Consider the following 18,434-nt stretch of genomic DNA (forward strand, 5'->3'; position numbering starts at 1 on the left):
TTTTTTTTTTTTTTTTTTTGGCGGACAATCCCTTTAAGAAATGGAGGTCGGTCAAATGAAGGTCCGCTTTCCACATAAAAAGGAACTATTTTGCCCTCTAGTGTGCCATTTGACGTTAGCTATATTCGATTGAAGGCATTTTCCTCAGGAGAACGGAGACATCGTGTCAAATGAAGTTTTCGTGTAGCTTCATCACCTGAAGCAATAGCCAAAGACATATGTCACATTTATCGATTCATTCTTTCTGATTCCGCACCTTTAGCTTTCACAAAAACACTTTGCCATTTCTGTGCATTTGAAGAAATGCAAACGTGACAATACTTTTGAGAAGACAGAATCATTACATGGGTCAGAAATTCCCTCAGCTTTGTTAAATATATTATTCATGAATAAAACATTAGCATTCTTCTGCAATACAGACATTTTTTTTATGTTGTTGTTGTTATCAGGTTTAAATAGTGCTTATCTGGGTCTACACCAGCAATCTGAATCTCTTGTGATTGAAGCATTGAATTATTCATCAGAACACTGAGTCACAATAAGAGAATAATCAATTTGTTACTGAACACAGCTGACAGTGGGACTATTCTCTAATCAGACCATTTATATGATTCAAGATACAACAGTTGCAGCATTCATTCTATATATATATGCAGTTTGCAAATGTAAGGCAGCTGCAGCATCTATAGCGGCTTTCATAAATGCAGATTGCAAAGAGTGTAAACCCGAATAAGTTGGCAAAACTCAAAACATTTTAGGTAATCAGTTACATACATTTTTTAAGTTATTATGTTTCCAATTTTTAAGTAAACTGAACTATCAGATTTTCAGTTAGTGGTACTCATGCATGTTAATTGCTCTTAACTTGAAGTACTCAGTAACCTAACCTTTACATTTTGATAGCAACTTTTTATTTTGAGTTCTTGCTAATCAAATTTGTCATTTTATTTAACCAAGTTACATCTGAATGTATAAAAATATATAAATATAGTCAAATGTATCAGTACTTAAGATATTTATGAGGAAATCTGAGAACTTTCTGTCTCGCCATTGACAGCTACTCTACTACCACTTTGACAAACTACAAAAAGATTGCAAAACTAATCCATATGAATTGAGCGGTTTAGTCCAAAATGTTCTGAAGAGACACGATCGCTTTATGAACAGATTTAATTTAGGCTTTTATTCACATAAACATTCTCGTGTTTCGCAGCATGTTTGAGCTTCCGCAAGAGGTTTGTTATAGCGCGTCAAGCAGGTTCGGTTGAGTTTGAATGTTAATATGTGACTAAAAGCCTAAATTAAATCTGTTCATCACATAAAGCGATCAAGTCTCTTCAGGTGTCAGTGGAGGTACAGAAATCTTTCAGATTTCTTCAAAAATATATTTATTTGTGTTCCGAAGATAAACAAAAGTCTTACAGGTTTGGAACGACATGAGGTTGAGTAAATGATGACACAATTAAGACTAGTTAGTGAGTGATGTAATATTGGCCTACTAATAATGATCATGTTCTAACATTCTGTTGTTCTGGATGATTCCGAAGTACAGATTGAGGATGCTCCAGTGGCCCTACTTACCGTTTGTCCATGACAACTCTACTGCTCTGATTCATTACGACCCAGTGAATGTCTCAGTTGTCCTTGAAAATGAATTGGTCACCATCCACAGGCCTTTCTTGAGTTGATGTAGATGGTTTTTTTTTTTTTTTTTTTTTTTGTAGCTCAAACAAAAGAAGTTACTCTGCTGAATGTGCACAAAAAATACTCATTAAACTCATTTACAGTATTTTTATGTTTATTCATTTAATAATGTTGTTGTTGTTGTTGTTGTTGTTGTTGTTGTTGTTGTTGTTGTTGTTGCTAAGATTATTGTTGTTGTTGTTGCTAAGACATGTTCCTATTAAGTTGTTTAAACAGATTTGGTAAAAGAATGAACAAGGACTGATTTCAATCTATACAATGTTCATTCTACATCTTGGTTTCTTCTGATACTTTGCACCTTTTAAAAGCAGGTTCGGTTGACTCCACTGATTTTACTTTGATTTGTTATATCAATTAGAGCTGTGTAGAGATAAAACAAACCTAAGAATTTTGGGAAATTGTTATTTGCTAGCTTTTGGGCATTCCTTGGTCATTCCAGAATATATTGTCCATTGTAAATATGTTTCTTATGTTATGTTATGTAACATATTTTCAAAATGGTATAACATATGTGTTTAATTTGTGTTCCAAAGATGAACGAAAGTCTTACGGGGTTAGGAACGATATGAGGGCGAGCAATTGATTACAGAATTTTCATTTTTGGGTGAACTATTCCTTAAAGGTGCATTGCGCAACATTTCATGTTAAAAATACCCGTTTTTCTAACCCATACATGCTTAAACAATTGCCTTATGGGCTGAATGAGCCCTTCTCTGATCACTGCGATTGCCTCTATAATCCTGTACAGTAAAATAAATAAGAGGGATTCGGGTCGGAATTTGAGACTGGGCGTGACGTCATGCGCGTTCAGTTGCAGTGTTGCAGTTTCGCTTGTCGCCAGAGGGGGCATAGTTCTGCAAAAACTCAGAGACTTGCGCAATGCACCTTTAAATGTTATAATAACAAAGAGACAAGCAGGCCTCATTGTGAAATGAAGACTAACCAGGGAGGTCTGAAGGAATCCCAAGACCAGAAGAGCTCTGATGACAGTAGCAGTCCACGAGATGACATCATGCAGTTCCTGCAAACATGAAAATTAAGAAAATCACAAGGACAATCATGTATATTTTGCCAAATATGACACACTACATACCTGTCCGTCACAGACTTTCAAAAGATTAGCCAGGGTGTCTGCTGCCTTAAAATTGTCATCAAACGAGGTAGGTGGTGGTCCAGTAGTGCATAGAATTTGTGAGGCAAGTTCTCAATTATAACACGTTGGCACTCTGCAAACAGCTGAATCAGACAAGAGAAATTTGTAAAACTAACCCACATCACATGATACATTAAGCAAGACACACAGTATACCTGATAGAAAATGTTATTACTTTACCTCAGATATTATACACAGTGCAGGCCAGAGATGCAGAAACTCTTTCACTGATGGGCTGCTGTTTACAATGATCTGTCGTCGTAGAGCAAATGTTTTCTACATTTTATTGTGGATGAAACTAGTATTTATTCTGTCTTCTCTACTTCTATGGTAATTTCCTGTCGAATTGTTTCAAGGGATGAATCATCCTCCCCTTGAAACGCCTTGATTTCTTAATTTTGGAATGTGATGGGTCATTCTCAGGAGGGCCTTGACTTATTTTCCCAGCACGGCTACCTCCAGACATCAAATTTTCCTCATTTTGTTTCTCAAGTTGTCCATCTTTAACTTAATGCTGGTTTTCCACCCATTCCAACCAGTGTCAGACTCTGGCTCTTTTAAACAGGGGTGCTTTGTAACACCTTTACAATCTGTCTGTAATGGGTATGCCTTGAAATCATAAATAGTTGAGCCAAATTTCTATAAAATTTCATTCTTTTGGTCTCTGGTCAACTTCAGACTCTTTCAAGTCTGCATTTCCTTGTCTGAGCCTCAGCTCGACATCATAAGAAAACCATGGAATTGGAAAATCACCACATGGCCATACCTTAAGACGTTCAGGGTTCGATACATCTGACAGAATGACAGTAGGTGTAGCTACTGGAGCTAACTGATTCCATTGGCAGGATATGAACAATTGCCCTTTGAGAGAACTCAGAAATCATGTCATCCAAGGAAGTTACTGTAGCTGATTATCAAAATCAGGGTCTTCATATTGTAAACTGAACTCTACATCCAGCTGAAGTTGGTCTTTTAGAATTTTAATCAGTGCAGTGACAGAGGCCGGCACTAAGTTTCAGTTTTCCTTGCACAGTCAGCTTCAACAACACGTCGTATCATTGAACAAGTCATTGTGGTTTCTGATGTGCTGTGGGAAAAGAAGGCAACATTCCAAATATTAACTCAATGCACAGCTTCAAAATAATTCTGAAATGTTTATTCTAACTAGATATAGTATATCTAGTATAATCCTATATCTAGGATATATGTATAAAATACATATTTAACCCACATTTTATGTGTCCATTATGTGTAACTGGTAAGAACCTCTTTGTACTAAACAATAAGCGTCCTTCAATTCTGTAGGCACACAATGTCACAGTATTATTTAGTTGTGATTGCAAGTGGAAAGAGAAATTATGTCCTAATACAATAGGACAGTCCTGCCCTAATACAGTTCGTAGCAACGAAGATGTTCCTCATACCAACAGTCATAGTCAGTACAGAGGAAAGAAACCTCATTATGGGTGCATTCTCTCCCCACTGCTCTTCCATGTACACTAATGACTGCACTTCTAAAGACCCCTTTGTCAAGCTCCTGAGGTTGAACAGTTTTTCATATTTTTATATTTATATTTTTATTCTTAGAATTTGTAGTAGCCTACTATGTTTCTTGTTGTATTTTTATATGTGCACTGGAAGCTTCAGTACCAAGAAAAACTCCTTGTGTGTGCAAGCACACTTGGCAATAAAGCTCTTTCTGATTCCGATTCTGGTGTTTACTGTGTGGAGAATTTTCCAAACTTATCGAACATGAAGTTTTAATCCAACCCAAGCCGATCTGTGAAATCAGTGGGTGTTCGTCTAAACTAGTGACCGGACGCTGAAGTGTGGGAGATGAATAACATCAGTACGAACATCAGTACGTTCTTTTCACTATTTACATGTTTATGCCCAAAATGCTATAATATTCAAAGAAGTTGACTGTCATTCTCCTCTGCACTGTGTACGTTATTGATTAAATAGCCTAACATCGTTACAGGCACCTCACGAGCATTCATTCAACTATTTTAAAATACTGGAATAAACACCAGCACACACAAAGCAATCCTTTTAAAAATCAATTTCATTTAAAAATGTAAACCCAAGTTGAAATGTCAGAAAGAGAAAAAAACTGTTAATGAGAAGACAAGCATATGAGACTGCTGCAGATTAGTGGATAAATATATTTAGCCTATTTATTATTCAGAATGCAGAGTTGGAAAGGAAATATATTTATAGGAACATTTCAGCAGGCTCAAGATAATTAATACAGAGATCATTATTTATTGTTTTAATCAATTGGCAGCCATAAAACAGTGATAATCTGCATTCTCATCTGAAACTCCTGATATGTACTTACTAGAACACGGAGGTATTTGTGCAAGTAGTCCATTCACCAAGTAAATCTGTGATATTTTGCAGAACTTTGGCAATCCTCCACTTTCTCCAAATGATACAAACATGCCATTGACAATCTGTACCATCAACTGTGACCTTTTAAGAACAAATACATAATTCATTTGGGATTAGTTTCCAAAAGATCATGAAGTAAGTATGTCTGGTTGGAAACCAGTAATGGGATGGAAATGTGTTAGTGACTCACGCTGAACACAGTCTTTCTTCACTCCATAGTGACTGTCAATGGAGTCATTTTGCATTACACTTTGAACATGAATGTCATGCGCAGCTTTAGTTCTCTGGAAAAATGTCCCATCACTCATTGCATTCACTTGCACTTCCTCAGTAGTAGCCATACAAAATCGACAAACAAAGCCTACAAAGACTGAATCATTGTAAGAACTGAAACACACTGAAATGTCCAGATTGCGGCTAGTCATACTGCAATGGCATTACAAGTGGATATTTGTGTTCAATTAATGACTTTCTGTGTTTGAATGAAGACAACTCTGCACCTTCAGGGGTTGCACTGAACAGAATACTACAATCCATGACAGCACTGACCAATCCATCCAATGTTACTGCATTGGCATTGCAGCCATGTTTCTGAAAACCATCACTAACAGTTTCCCTGGTCAACAGCTGTGATAATGAGTATATTTCAATGAGGTGTTCAGTGATTTCGTTTGTAGCCCTGTTAGATATGTAAAGAATAGCCAGCATCTTCAGAAATAAAGAGGCAACATTATGTTTTAGCTGATTTCTCAGTGCATCATTTTCATCTCTGTCCTGTATATCTCCATTATCATTATCTTCATTACCAGCAAGTTCATCTGATATAACATATACATCAGAAGTAAAGGAGAGAGGCAGAGTTTCTGGATAGAGCTCTGATGGATAACCAGCATGGTGTACCTTGTGTGAGTTGAATGACAAATACACATTGGTGCTGTAATTGCAATTCTTATATGGGCAAACAACCTTCTCATGGCTCTAAAGATGGGCTCTGAGGAGACTAAAAAGTGCATCTTCAGAAATGGATTGTTCAAATGTACACAGACTACATTTAAATTAAATGTATGTCTGACTTTGACATGTACTATGGCCACCATATGTTACATGGTATCTACACAAGTGAGTTTTAAGTGGACTGAATGTCTGAAATGTGTAGGGGCAATCAGGATACATACAGTACATGGCAGTGGATTTATTTTAGAGCAGTGGCTGTGTTCCACTCTGTAGTGTCTGATGAGGTGGACTCGGGAATGATGGATCTTTCTGCACACCTTGCAAAAAAAAAACAAGCAGGATGGAAGAATCAAATTTAGAGTATCTCTCTCTTGAATAAATTATTCAATAACAAACACATTTTTAACAGTCATCTGTCGCCACTTAGTGGCGAAATGATGTAATCGATTAATGTGTTAGTGCCAAGTAAAAAAAAAAAAACTGATTTAGTACTCTCTTCGCTTCCATAGACATCAGTGTTTATATTTGACCTATAAACTTTTATCCCAGTACTTCTGAAAGTTTGAACTATTTGCATCACAGAAATAATGATACAATGAGGTTGAAAAGACTGTTTGTGAATCTGGCACACGTCATGCAAAATGATATGTAACAGAGATTAAATAATGTTGTTAAATTCATGCATAAATTGGGAAAACTCGCCATTGGCTGTTGAATCACTCGCATTTGCATACACGATATTGCGGGGCGGAGCTACGTCATCAGCAGCAGAGTCTCACATCTCTCACTACTGGTAAGTCACATCAATGACTGCGTCTTAAATATTGAGTTTAGACTGTTGTCATGTGCAAGGTTGGACTTTTATACTACACACAAGTTTACTTCATTTGTCTGTCAGTCGAGTCAAATATGTGTTATTTGCGATGATATAATGGACAGTAGCCTATGTGTGTTAACCTGATTGAACTCCGAACCTCTGTTTATTTCATTTAAGCAACTTCTGAGCAACGTTGATGCATTGCGTAGTGCAGCTTCTACCTATGTTAATTGCAGGTATGTTTTAAAATATTAGCCGAATTGAGTATTAGCATTAGCACATGTGCTGTGTTCTTCTCTTTCTGTATTTCATTTACAAAAATGCAAAATTATGGTTACTTAAGGTCATAGCTTCTTTGTAGCTATTAGTGTGAATTGATAAGAAATGAGAACAGAGAACAGTGTTTTATATTTTTTTCTTCAATGTAATTCATTATTTTGATGTGTTATTTTGAGTTTTATTCCACTATTCCTGTATGTTCACTATCACCTTATAAAAATGTATATTCAGCATAGTCTCACATCTCTCGCTGCTGAATTCTAAGCAACGTTGAAGAAGATTAAACAATTTCAATATTATGAAAAGCACACAATAATTGCCCTCAGACTCTCTCTGTAAATGAAATATGAACTAATATGACATAAAAAAATTTGTTCTAAATCCACGTTTAAGTGAATTCAATTTACAAACCATGTGCTCTTCGGTAGCAGCTCGGGTCACTGAACTAAAAGCTTATCTTATTAGCCAACAAGCTTCAGTGTGGGGTGAGGCAACTAATAGGAATTCAGGATTTATATTCAAACTCTTCATGCAAAAAAAACGGAATTGTACATCTGCTGATTTTAAAAACGAAATAATTTATGTTATTAGAGTAGTCAGTTCGAATTAAAGGTTGATATTTGCCAATTACACAAAATCTAGCTATGCAACTACAGTAGTTAGCAACAAGTGGAACTTGCGTTTTCTCTCCTGCAAAACATCGAAACACATTCTAATTATGACTCTACATCACACTTCACTGTCAACAATGACATGATATACATGACAACATTAACTATAGGGTTCACAGATTTGAAAAGATTTACGACCATCGCGTGAAACAAGACCGATTAGACATCTTGAGAGAAAAATTAAACGTGGGCAGTTTGCGTGTACAGGGATGACATCAGACGCAAAAACTGAAACAAACAAAATGTACAAACTCGTAAATTTGCTTTTCCTCCAGCCAGAGGCTTTTTTTTTATTTCACGTTTGTCGTGAAAGGGCCTTTACATTTGCCCAAAAAAATGTTGGTTATTAAAAAACAAACAAACAAGCCCAGCCCAAGCGAGAAAAAGTAATGCAACGTAACGTTTCCAGAAAAAGTAACACAATTATAGTTACTTTTTTAGGGAGTAATGTAACATTGTAATGCATTACTCTTAAAAGTAACTTTCCCCTACTGGTTAAAAATAACCTAATTGACAGTCTCTTTTTTCCAAATTCTGGAATCCATTGGTTAGTTATATCATTACTGTTAGCTGCTGTACCAACTAGTATTATTCTTGTCTTTGATTGTAATTGCCAAGTTTAGTTGCCTAGTTAATGAACACAGAATGTTGCTGACATGTACGTGTTGGTGGTTATATGTTAATATCTTCAATCTTCATCTGTCTTACACCAGAGCAAGACTTTTTTGTAATGCAGTTTAAAAAAAAACGTCTTTTTTGCACATTGGAGGAACTTTTGAGTTCTGAAAGTTACAGTATGTTTTTAAAGTACATTTAGCTCTTTAAATTCAGAGGTCCTTTTAGAATATAGTTCTTTAAGAATATAAAAAGGTTCCTTTTCCATATAGTGGTTGGAATTGCAAAGATCCTGGCACTAACTGAGATTGTCTTGTTCTACTGTAACAGTATGTGTTCCTTCCACTGACAGCTTGTTATCTTTTAGCCAATTGGCCGGTCCCATCTCAGCACATGTCTGTCAAATCCTGTACCTCTAATGCTGCTCATGTACAAAATGTAAAGTTAAATTGTCGTATGTGACTTAGTAAAAATAACCCAATGCTTTTGCTAAGTCACATGCCCAAATTCATTAAAATAGCTGACATTAAACACTTAATTAAGAAAACAGATCCTTGTGATTGGTTTAATTATCAGTCTGTTTCACATAATGTCTTTTATCTCCAAGGTACTGGCGAAGGCTGTTGCTCAGCAACCGGCTCACTCTTGCACAGTAACAACACTTGTGAGATGTTCTACTCAGGATTTATAGCTAATTGTTGAGGAAGTGTCTGTATAATCTCATACATGACTATGAAAGATTGAACGATACATTTTCTGTGAGAAAGTTCATTTTAGAGGAAATATAGTAAATGTTTCATCGACATTGTTGAGTGCACTGGATTAACTGTTGACTTAGATGTTTCTTCATTTGACAGTGGTCCACACATAGACTGTAAAAAGAAATGGACAACACTGGATAACCTAATTGACAGCCTCTTTTTTCCAAATTCTGGAATCCATTGGTTAGTTGGTTTAGTTGGTCCATTGCACTTCCTTCCACTGTATCTTAATCTTAATTAATAATCCCTGATCGATTGCTCCTGTCTGCCTTGCTGCTGGTTTGCGTTTTTATGCTCTGTATAGCTTTCTGCTTTGAATCTCTATTTACTATCATTCCTTGTTGTTTATATTGCTAAATGTAACTTACTCATCAACATATATTAGATATTGTCTAATATTGCCTATCACATTAATCTGACATTGCTAGCTTTTATCTAAATCATTATCGCTAGCACAACACGCTAGTATCTCACTAGCCTGTTAACTTGCCATCTGTGCTTGCCGTCTCGTGCACGCTCGCACTTTTTACGAGTCCATCAACAACTGTGGTGAGTAGGATCAGTCAACACGGTGAGTAATGTCTTCTGTTATTGTCACTTGCAATTCGTGTCACATGTATAGCATAGCATTCTCTGTCAGCGGTGAGGACTACACATGTGATAAATGCAGGGAGATAGTCAGGCTAACAGAGATGATTTCAGAACTAGAGACACGCATCCAAACTTTAATCGAGGATAGTAAGAGTGCAAGGGCTTTAGATACTGCTTTGGATGCGACTAGCTTAGTGAAATCTGTACATTGTTCGGTTCCGGCTGTAGAGCCCGTGTAGCAGGGCAACTGGGTGACCGTGAGACGCTGTAGTCGCGGGACAAAACGCCGCTCTTTCGTTCTGATTACAACATTAAACAGGTTCTCCCCACTCAGTGAAACACCCACTGAGAATCCTGTTGAAAGTGCCGTAGTTATTGGTGATTCTATTACACGGAACGTGAAAATAGAGACACCAGCCACCATAGTCACATGTTTGCCGGGAGCCAGAGTGCCTGACATCAAAGCAAATTTAAAAGTGCTGGCTAATGCTAAACGTAAATTCTCTAAGATTATTATTCACGTTGGTACTAATGATGTTCGACTTTGCCAGTCGGAGATCACTAAAATTAACGCTAAAGAGGTGTGTGAACTCGCAAGTACGATGTCAGGCACTGTAATTTGCTCTGGCCCCCTTCCTGTTCGAAGGAGTGATGAGATACTTAGTAGACTCGATGGCTGGCTGTCTAAGTGGTGTCCGCAAAATAATATAGGGTTCATAGACAATTGGAAAAGTTTTTGGGGCAGACCTGACCTATTAAAAAGAGATGGTATTCATCCCTCCAGGGATGGTGCCACTCTTCTCTCTAGTAATATGGCACTAGGGCTTGCATAGACTAGTCGAGTAGTCGATAGATCGACTACTTCAACCACTAGTCGACGCTGTCGGAAACAATCGACTACTCGAGCGTCCATTAACCATAAATGAATTAAAAATGGCGAAGGTCACCAACAGACACCACGCGTCAGATGTGTGGAAGTATTTCATCAAGGATGACAAAAATATTGTAATTGGCGAACTCTGCAAGAGGCCGTTCACATATTGCTTCTAAAAACGTGTGGAAAGCGCGGCTGTGCCGCTGTCTCCTACAAGCGCTTGCGCTCCCGTGGCGTCTGTAATGCTATGTTAGAGCTCAAACATGAATTGTGGCTCAGGTCAGGAAGCAGACAGAGCTAAACCGACTGTCTGCTAGCTGTCTCATGTCACTGAGGTCAGATAAATCCCATCACATAGAGACTCTTTCCCCTAGATATCATCATATAGAGACTGTGTCTGTTCCCAGAATTAGGAAATACAAAAAAACTCCCAAACCCATTTAAGGGTAAAAATGTAATCGATGTTAAAAAAAATAGATATAATACAGATGAACAAATGATAAAGCTCGGGTTGCTGAATATTCGATCCCTTACTTCAAAAGCACTTATTGTTAATGATATGATTACAGATTATAACTTAGACGTGTTGTCTAGAAACCTGGCTAAAACCAGACAATTACATTCATTTAAATGAGTCCACCCCCCAAAATTACTGTTATAAAAATGAGCCACATCTGAAAGGAAAAGGGAGTGGTGTTGCTGTAATCTATAGTAATATCTTCAGAATTACTGAGAAGTCTATTTTCAAATATAATTCTTTTGAAGTATTGGTGCTTAATGTAACACTATCTTGTGTAAATGATAAATCGCGCTTGACATTTGTGCTAGCTACTGTATACAGGCCACCAGGGAACCATACAGACTTTATCAAAGAATTTGCTTATTTTTTATCGGAGTTTAGCCTGGCTAACGTCAGACCTCTTTCTCATTGAGACGTGGTCTGGGAACCATATGTTCATTTTCTCGTATTTGAGGCGTGGTTTACGAATGCCCAGAGCCGTTTGTCTATCAAATGCGCCTGTACGTAGCTCATAGCCAATCATTTCAATTATACCAGATGACGTATGTAGAGCGACAGAAATACGACGAGGAAGAAGACGAAATAAATTTGCTAAACTAAACTACTTAGAACACTATCTAAGGCTGCATCGAAAGGTAACTTCGCGTCTGATGCCATGTTGGATCCATAGATATAAACAAACTGCTTCGGTGTGTCGCATAGACGTCGTCATCGTCTTGCTGCTCCCTCCCCGTTCTGTGATTGGTTCCCTTTTTGAGGGGAAAATCAGGTCCATGGTATCCAGGCTGCCTAGCAGCGTGAATAAAATCGCGCTGCGTGCAAGGCAGCATGGGGAAACCCAGGCTAATCTGAGTTAGTACTGGCTGCAGATAAAGTCCTAATTGTTGGTGATTTTAATATACATGTAGATAACAAAAAAGACGCATTGGGATTAGCATTTACAGACATTCTAAACTGTTGGAGTTAGACAACACGTGTCAGGACCCACTCATTGTCATAATCATACTTTGTGTCAACTAGACTCTCCCCTGTGAAGGCCTCATCGACACGACAGCTATCGACACGGATCCTCAACAAACCCATCTCCATACCGGCGTGAATCCGATCTTCAACCAGATGGAACTGGATAATATTCTGATTGTTCCAAAAAATCTGAATTCTGACCTATAATGCTGCCTGAATCATAATCATACTGTACATTGTTCGTTCATTGGCCAGTGGAGAACTGGCCCCCCGACTGAGCCTGGGTCCTCCCAAGGTTTTTTTCTCCATTCTGTCACCTGATGGAGTTTTGGTTCCTTGCCTCACCTTTTTCCACATTTGTTGCCATTGGCTTGGCTTGCTTAGTTGGGGACATTAAATTTAACATTAAATGTAACATTCAACAATAATATTGATCTGCCTGCATCGACACTATTATGCAAGAACTGAACTGAGCTGGACCATGACATCACGGTTTACTCCATAGCGGCTATATATATATAAATGAACTAAATTAATAACTTTTTTAAAACAAAATGAAACATCACTGAACTTACTTAAGCTGGACTGTGACGCTATTTAGATTTTTTTTTACTATTTTTACTGTGACTTCTTCTAGAAACAAACTTTGTTGCATTATTTTCCTGTTATCTCTGTAAAGCTGCTTTGAAACAATCTGTATTGTAAAAAGCGCTATATAAATAAATGTGACTTGACTTGACTGTAGTAAAATGAAGCCAAAATATCCCAGAAACGCTCGTTGTCGATCTAGTCATTTGGAGCCAGAGTCTGTGGAGTTGCTGTCAATTATGATTTTACACACTGTTTTTATTGCATAAAATAACTAAAACCAAACTTACTGGAAAAACGAACACTTGAACATGCGTCTGCGTGATAAGAACTACCGGTACCTAAATGACAGAAACCATTTTCGGGAAAAAAAAAATATTTAAAGTTTTTTTTTTTTTGGCTGGCATCCCATTTGATGGAGAGGGCGGGGTCTATAACCTATACTGCAGCCAGCCACCAGGGGGTGATCGAAATGTTTTGGCTTTACTTTTCAGGACATGTGCTGCACACTTAGCCTGGATGCCAGCCGAACTTAGCCCCGGCAACAAAAATTTTAGGTCAGGAAGTTTGGTCTGGACTTGATCCATTGAGGAGCTATTATGCTCGAACAAAAATTGTTCGGACCAATCAAATTGTCAGGGCAGGCTTTATACGATGATGGACAGATGATCAACAGTAACGTAATCATCCACGTCACCGAAGAACGCTTGGGTTGAATTCGTTTACAACAAAGATGACTGCCGCTGGAGAATTTTCACGAGTTGAGATTTCACGAGTTCACACTTACAAATAAGTCAGATAGAATAAATGCATATTTAGCGTGCTATACGAGGAGAGGCTCCGGGCTTGGTATTCGGCCCGAACCCAAAGTACTCCCCCCGTATTCCAGGCTGTGGAAGAACAAGCCGAGAGTGAGTGGAGGGATGCTGAAAAAAAGGAATGTTAGGTGAGTTGACAGAGTGAATAAATATATGCTTCCTCTCATGCTGATAGGGTAGACATGGTAATTGTTTGATGACAAGTTGATTGGATTGATTATTTGAACGTGCTCCTCCCAAACTTTGTTTATAAAACATCATGTGTAGATTTCACCATCGCGTCTGTTACAGAAGATATCGACCGCGATCAAGGCATTTGTCGATCGGAAACATGAATGAAAAACATACGTCACTTACTCCGTTGCTCTGATTGGTTGTAGGTCTATCCAATTGAGTGCAGAGGCATTTTCTTTCCTGGTTCGGTTGAAACACGCCCCATAATCACAGCCCAATGGAGCAGTATCAGACTCACATTCTGACTAGAATCTGAGTATGACGACGTCAGGCTACAGCACACTTGGGCTGCATCCGAAATTGCATACTTCCCTAATATATAGTAAGTCAAAAAAAGTATGTGACAAAATAAGTATGTCTGAATTCATAGTACTCATAAACAAGTAATAAAAACTCAGTGAGTGTTTTAGCGCAATTTTCTCACGTCATGGGATCACAACACTAAGAGATAGTAAATCTTTTCCTGGATTTTTTTTGTGCGTTCCCGAGATTAGACCTTCCTTAACATAATGCCGAAAACCCGAAGTCTCTAGGTGGTCTGGTTGAGGAGTAGATAGAAGTGCAAGATTGGTGCGCACAGACAGAACAGAAATCATGAGTTAACAATCGCAATTTTGTCCGGTGGAAAATTGCGCTAAAAAGAGGGCAAAAAGTACCCAGATGAACTACTACTTCTGGTGAGATTCTGAAGTGTGCATACAATGGACACTTTACTATCCCATGAGGCCACGGGAGAGGATATGACGTAACTGACGCTGTTAGGTCACATGATAATGACAGCATGGCGAATGTAATACATCTAGATTACATTCTTACTACAGACATTCATACTATATAAAGCATATTTTTTAGCGGTCGTAGAGTTATTATTTATTCAAAATAAGTGCCTAATCAAAAGAGTATGCGATTCATACAGGTTTGGAACAACATGAGGGTGAGTAAATGATGACAGAATTTTCATTTTTGGGTGAGCTATCCGTTTAAAAGAAAGTTCTGAAAATGAATGATTTTGATTACAGAACCTTGTTTTGCTGTATAGTAACCTTGCTGTCAATAGCCATTGTCTAGGTATCCTCTAGTGTACATACGCTTGAGAGCTACATCTTTGTATGTAATGCAAAGTCCATCTAAGCTGACCCCCCCATCGATTGCCCTTCATTGATTTGTTCCCCTGTTTAACCTAAACACTGTTCATCAAGCTGGCCTCTCAATAGTTCCTCTGTGATGCACACTTACCTCCTTCTGATCTCAAAGCTTTTCTATACATACATACAAATGATCATCTATATAAATTAATCGACTATATTTTGTATCATATCCACTACTTAGGCATTGCTGCTTTGACAATTACTTTTGTGGGGAAAAGTGTTATAAAATTTACCTCCAGTTTGTGTTGTTATTTTGTTTACTTTACAGACTGAGATATGCTTAATCATAGTAAGTAATCAACAGCCTGTCTTAGATGATGTTAATAGAGTTTAGCTTGCATTTAACCCAGATTATTCAATTAATGGATGTGATGTAATACCATCACCACCCACTAGAATGCAGTGTGGCACCACTCAATACATAGGCCTTCCTGCAACCCCAAAACCAAACATGTTAGCATGTGTGTTGGCAATTTGTTAATAATTTATGAGGAATTAATTAGCATTCCTCTAATTACCTCATGAATATTCCAACCGTTCACAGTGTTGAGGAGTTTTAAATGGGATTAGCAATAGCACACGTCCCCATGCACAAGATCAGGAGACCTTTTTTTCTGCATTGTCCTGAATGCTCAAGTGAAGTCAGTGCTTTTGAGCTCAGCTGCATTAGTATGTGCAGTGCATGAGCCCAGGTAAACTGGTCCTGGGCCAGCTGAAACGAGCATTAGGTCTCTTGAGTACTGGTGAACAACAGCAAAATCAATGACAACAGGAAATTGCTGATGGGAGACTTTGGCCAGACCTCACCCAGGAGGGCCAGATCAAATGAGGGCCTGTGATTATCTCACTGGGAGATTAGTGGGACAGATCGTAAACCACAGCCAGTAAATAAACAGTGGAGATGAAGTGGAGAATTTTTTTTATATATAGAATATTATTACTTTATCAATGGGAAATAGGGCTTTGTGCTGTAGACATAAAAATGGTGAGGTGGCCAACTGACATTAGATGATATGCTTATGAATTAATAGCAAAAATATAAACAAATATTATTCATTATTTATATTAAAATTTGTCTTAATGTCAAAACAATTATTTTGATAAAATCATTACAAATGGACAATGGACAAAAGGGATTGTATGCACTGTATATACAGTATATGTTATAAACTAATGTTTATTATCTAAACAAACCAGTGGATGGAAATAAATTAAAACTGAAATTGAAAAAAGAAAACAACATCTAATTCATAAAAAAAGATAAAAAATCTAATTAATTTAGCCCCCACTTGACACAGCTAAACATTTATTTATGCAAATGTGGCTGATCGGCTTGTGTTGATATTATGGATAATCTTTCGAATGGGAAAATATCCACAGTTGCACACTCTTATTGTTCTCTGTTTTCTCATCCCAAGTTTATCTCTGACAATCTGGCATCCAGTCGATGCTCTTGAACTCACATTATTTTTTTCCTCTGTTAATGTATCCATCTTTCACACACACAGAGCGGATGGGATTAAGGGATTGTTGTCAACAAACAAACAAACAAACTGATTACTCAGTCAAATGTTTGTTAACATGGACACTCTCTTCACAGTCGTATAAGCATCATTCTTAATGAAAATAACATCTGTTTTTGTTCTATTTTTTTTTTATAACCTATGTTGGGCCTTACTCAGTGAAATATATAGTCTTGATCAATAAAGGTTAATGAAGGGCTGATGTAGGTAATGACAACATACAATACTCCCTTTCACCAATCACTGCATTGCAGTTTGATATCTAATACATAACAAAGATTTAACAAAGTGAACATGATTTATTCTTATTCATGAAAATATAATAATTAGTGTCTTTGGAATTGCATATCACATTATATTAAGATTAAATAATCAAATCCCTGTATTTGTTTTCAGTTAGCCTTTGTTTTGTAAGCTGCTTAGCCACTAGCATAGCATAATGCTAACTGCTTAAGGAAAGCTTGTTTGATTAAATTATGATGACACACTAATGTTTTTGACCAGGCATTGTGGAATGGAGATGGGATTGTGTGTTGAGATCTTGCATGTCACAGCCAAAACAATGCTTTGCTAGTCAGACCAAACAATCATCTAATTGGTGAACAACACTAAGATGGAGGCCATTAAGATGGTCACGCTTTTCTGCAATTGTCTTGTCTGTAGCAATTGTTTTTCACTGGAAGACTGTGGCGTGCAAGGGCTATGCTTTAGATGTCTCTGAAGGAAGGTTTTAGTGCTGTATTAATATGAAGTTTGTAATTGTGAAAAAAAAAAAAAAGTTTGATACAGATTTGTTATATTGTCATAGCTGTTTTTATTACAATGTACATATACATTTCTATTGCTCTGTTCCTAAACCTAGCTGTCTACGTATGCCCCAAAAATTGAGCCTACTCTATAATAATAAACAGCAAATGCTTAGCATCTGTGTACAGCCAGAAATATAACCTTTCAAAGGATACTCCATTTGATAGTGTGCGTGAGCACATGTTTTTGACACTAGAAAGTTTCTGTAGATCTAGATTAGTCACAGTTTCAGTCAGATACCTGTCTATGTAGGCAGGAGACAGCTCACTAGGCTTTGGAACAAAGTCTATGTCCCAGTGTGTGAGTGTGCTGGCTTGTTTACCATGTGTGTGTGTGTTTTCCCATGTCTTTGATTGTCTTCGCTTCTCTTCCTGGAATACACATACAGCACCACTATTCATTCATTTTCAATGAAAAATACATCTATTGTGCAAGTGCAACAATGCAGCCAAGCATAAGCCGAAAGATAAAGCTATATTATCAAACTGACTCGTCTCCAACAATAAAGCGTGTTTTGAGAGGTGCCTATCGTGTCTTATGGTAAGAATTGTTGTATGAACCCTGCAGAGTTAATGATATCTTTAGCAGATCCACAAAATCTGTGTTTTGTTTCAGTAAGTGCAGGTCTGGGATCAGGGGGAGAAAACCGCCAGTCATCATTGGGCATAGAGCATGTGCCTCATTCGAGATATGTAAACGTGGGGCTTATCAATTATGCAAGGGCACAAACGGCGGTCTGTAGACAGATGATGTATCAGCTGTCCTCTCTGAATTCTCTCTCACAGTAAAGTTACAGTCAGTAAACCACTTGAGAGCATGAGCCAAAAGAATAGAAGTTAACCAGCTGGGTTTGTGGTGCTACTGTATAAGTTAAAAACATATTAAAGCTTTGCCTAAAGCCTATAAAACGGGGATGGCAAAGGAAGATTTCATCAAATATCATAATTTCATCATAATCAGTACCGTCATCATCATGATTATTATCATCAAAATATCATCATTGGCATCATCACAATCATC

This window comes from Scardinius erythrophthalmus, assembly GCF_964197995.2.
Source record: "Scardinius erythrophthalmus genome assembly, chromosome: 7".
Lineage (NCBI taxonomy): Eukaryota > Metazoa > Chordata > Actinopteri > Cypriniformes > Leuciscidae > Scardinius > Scardinius erythrophthalmus.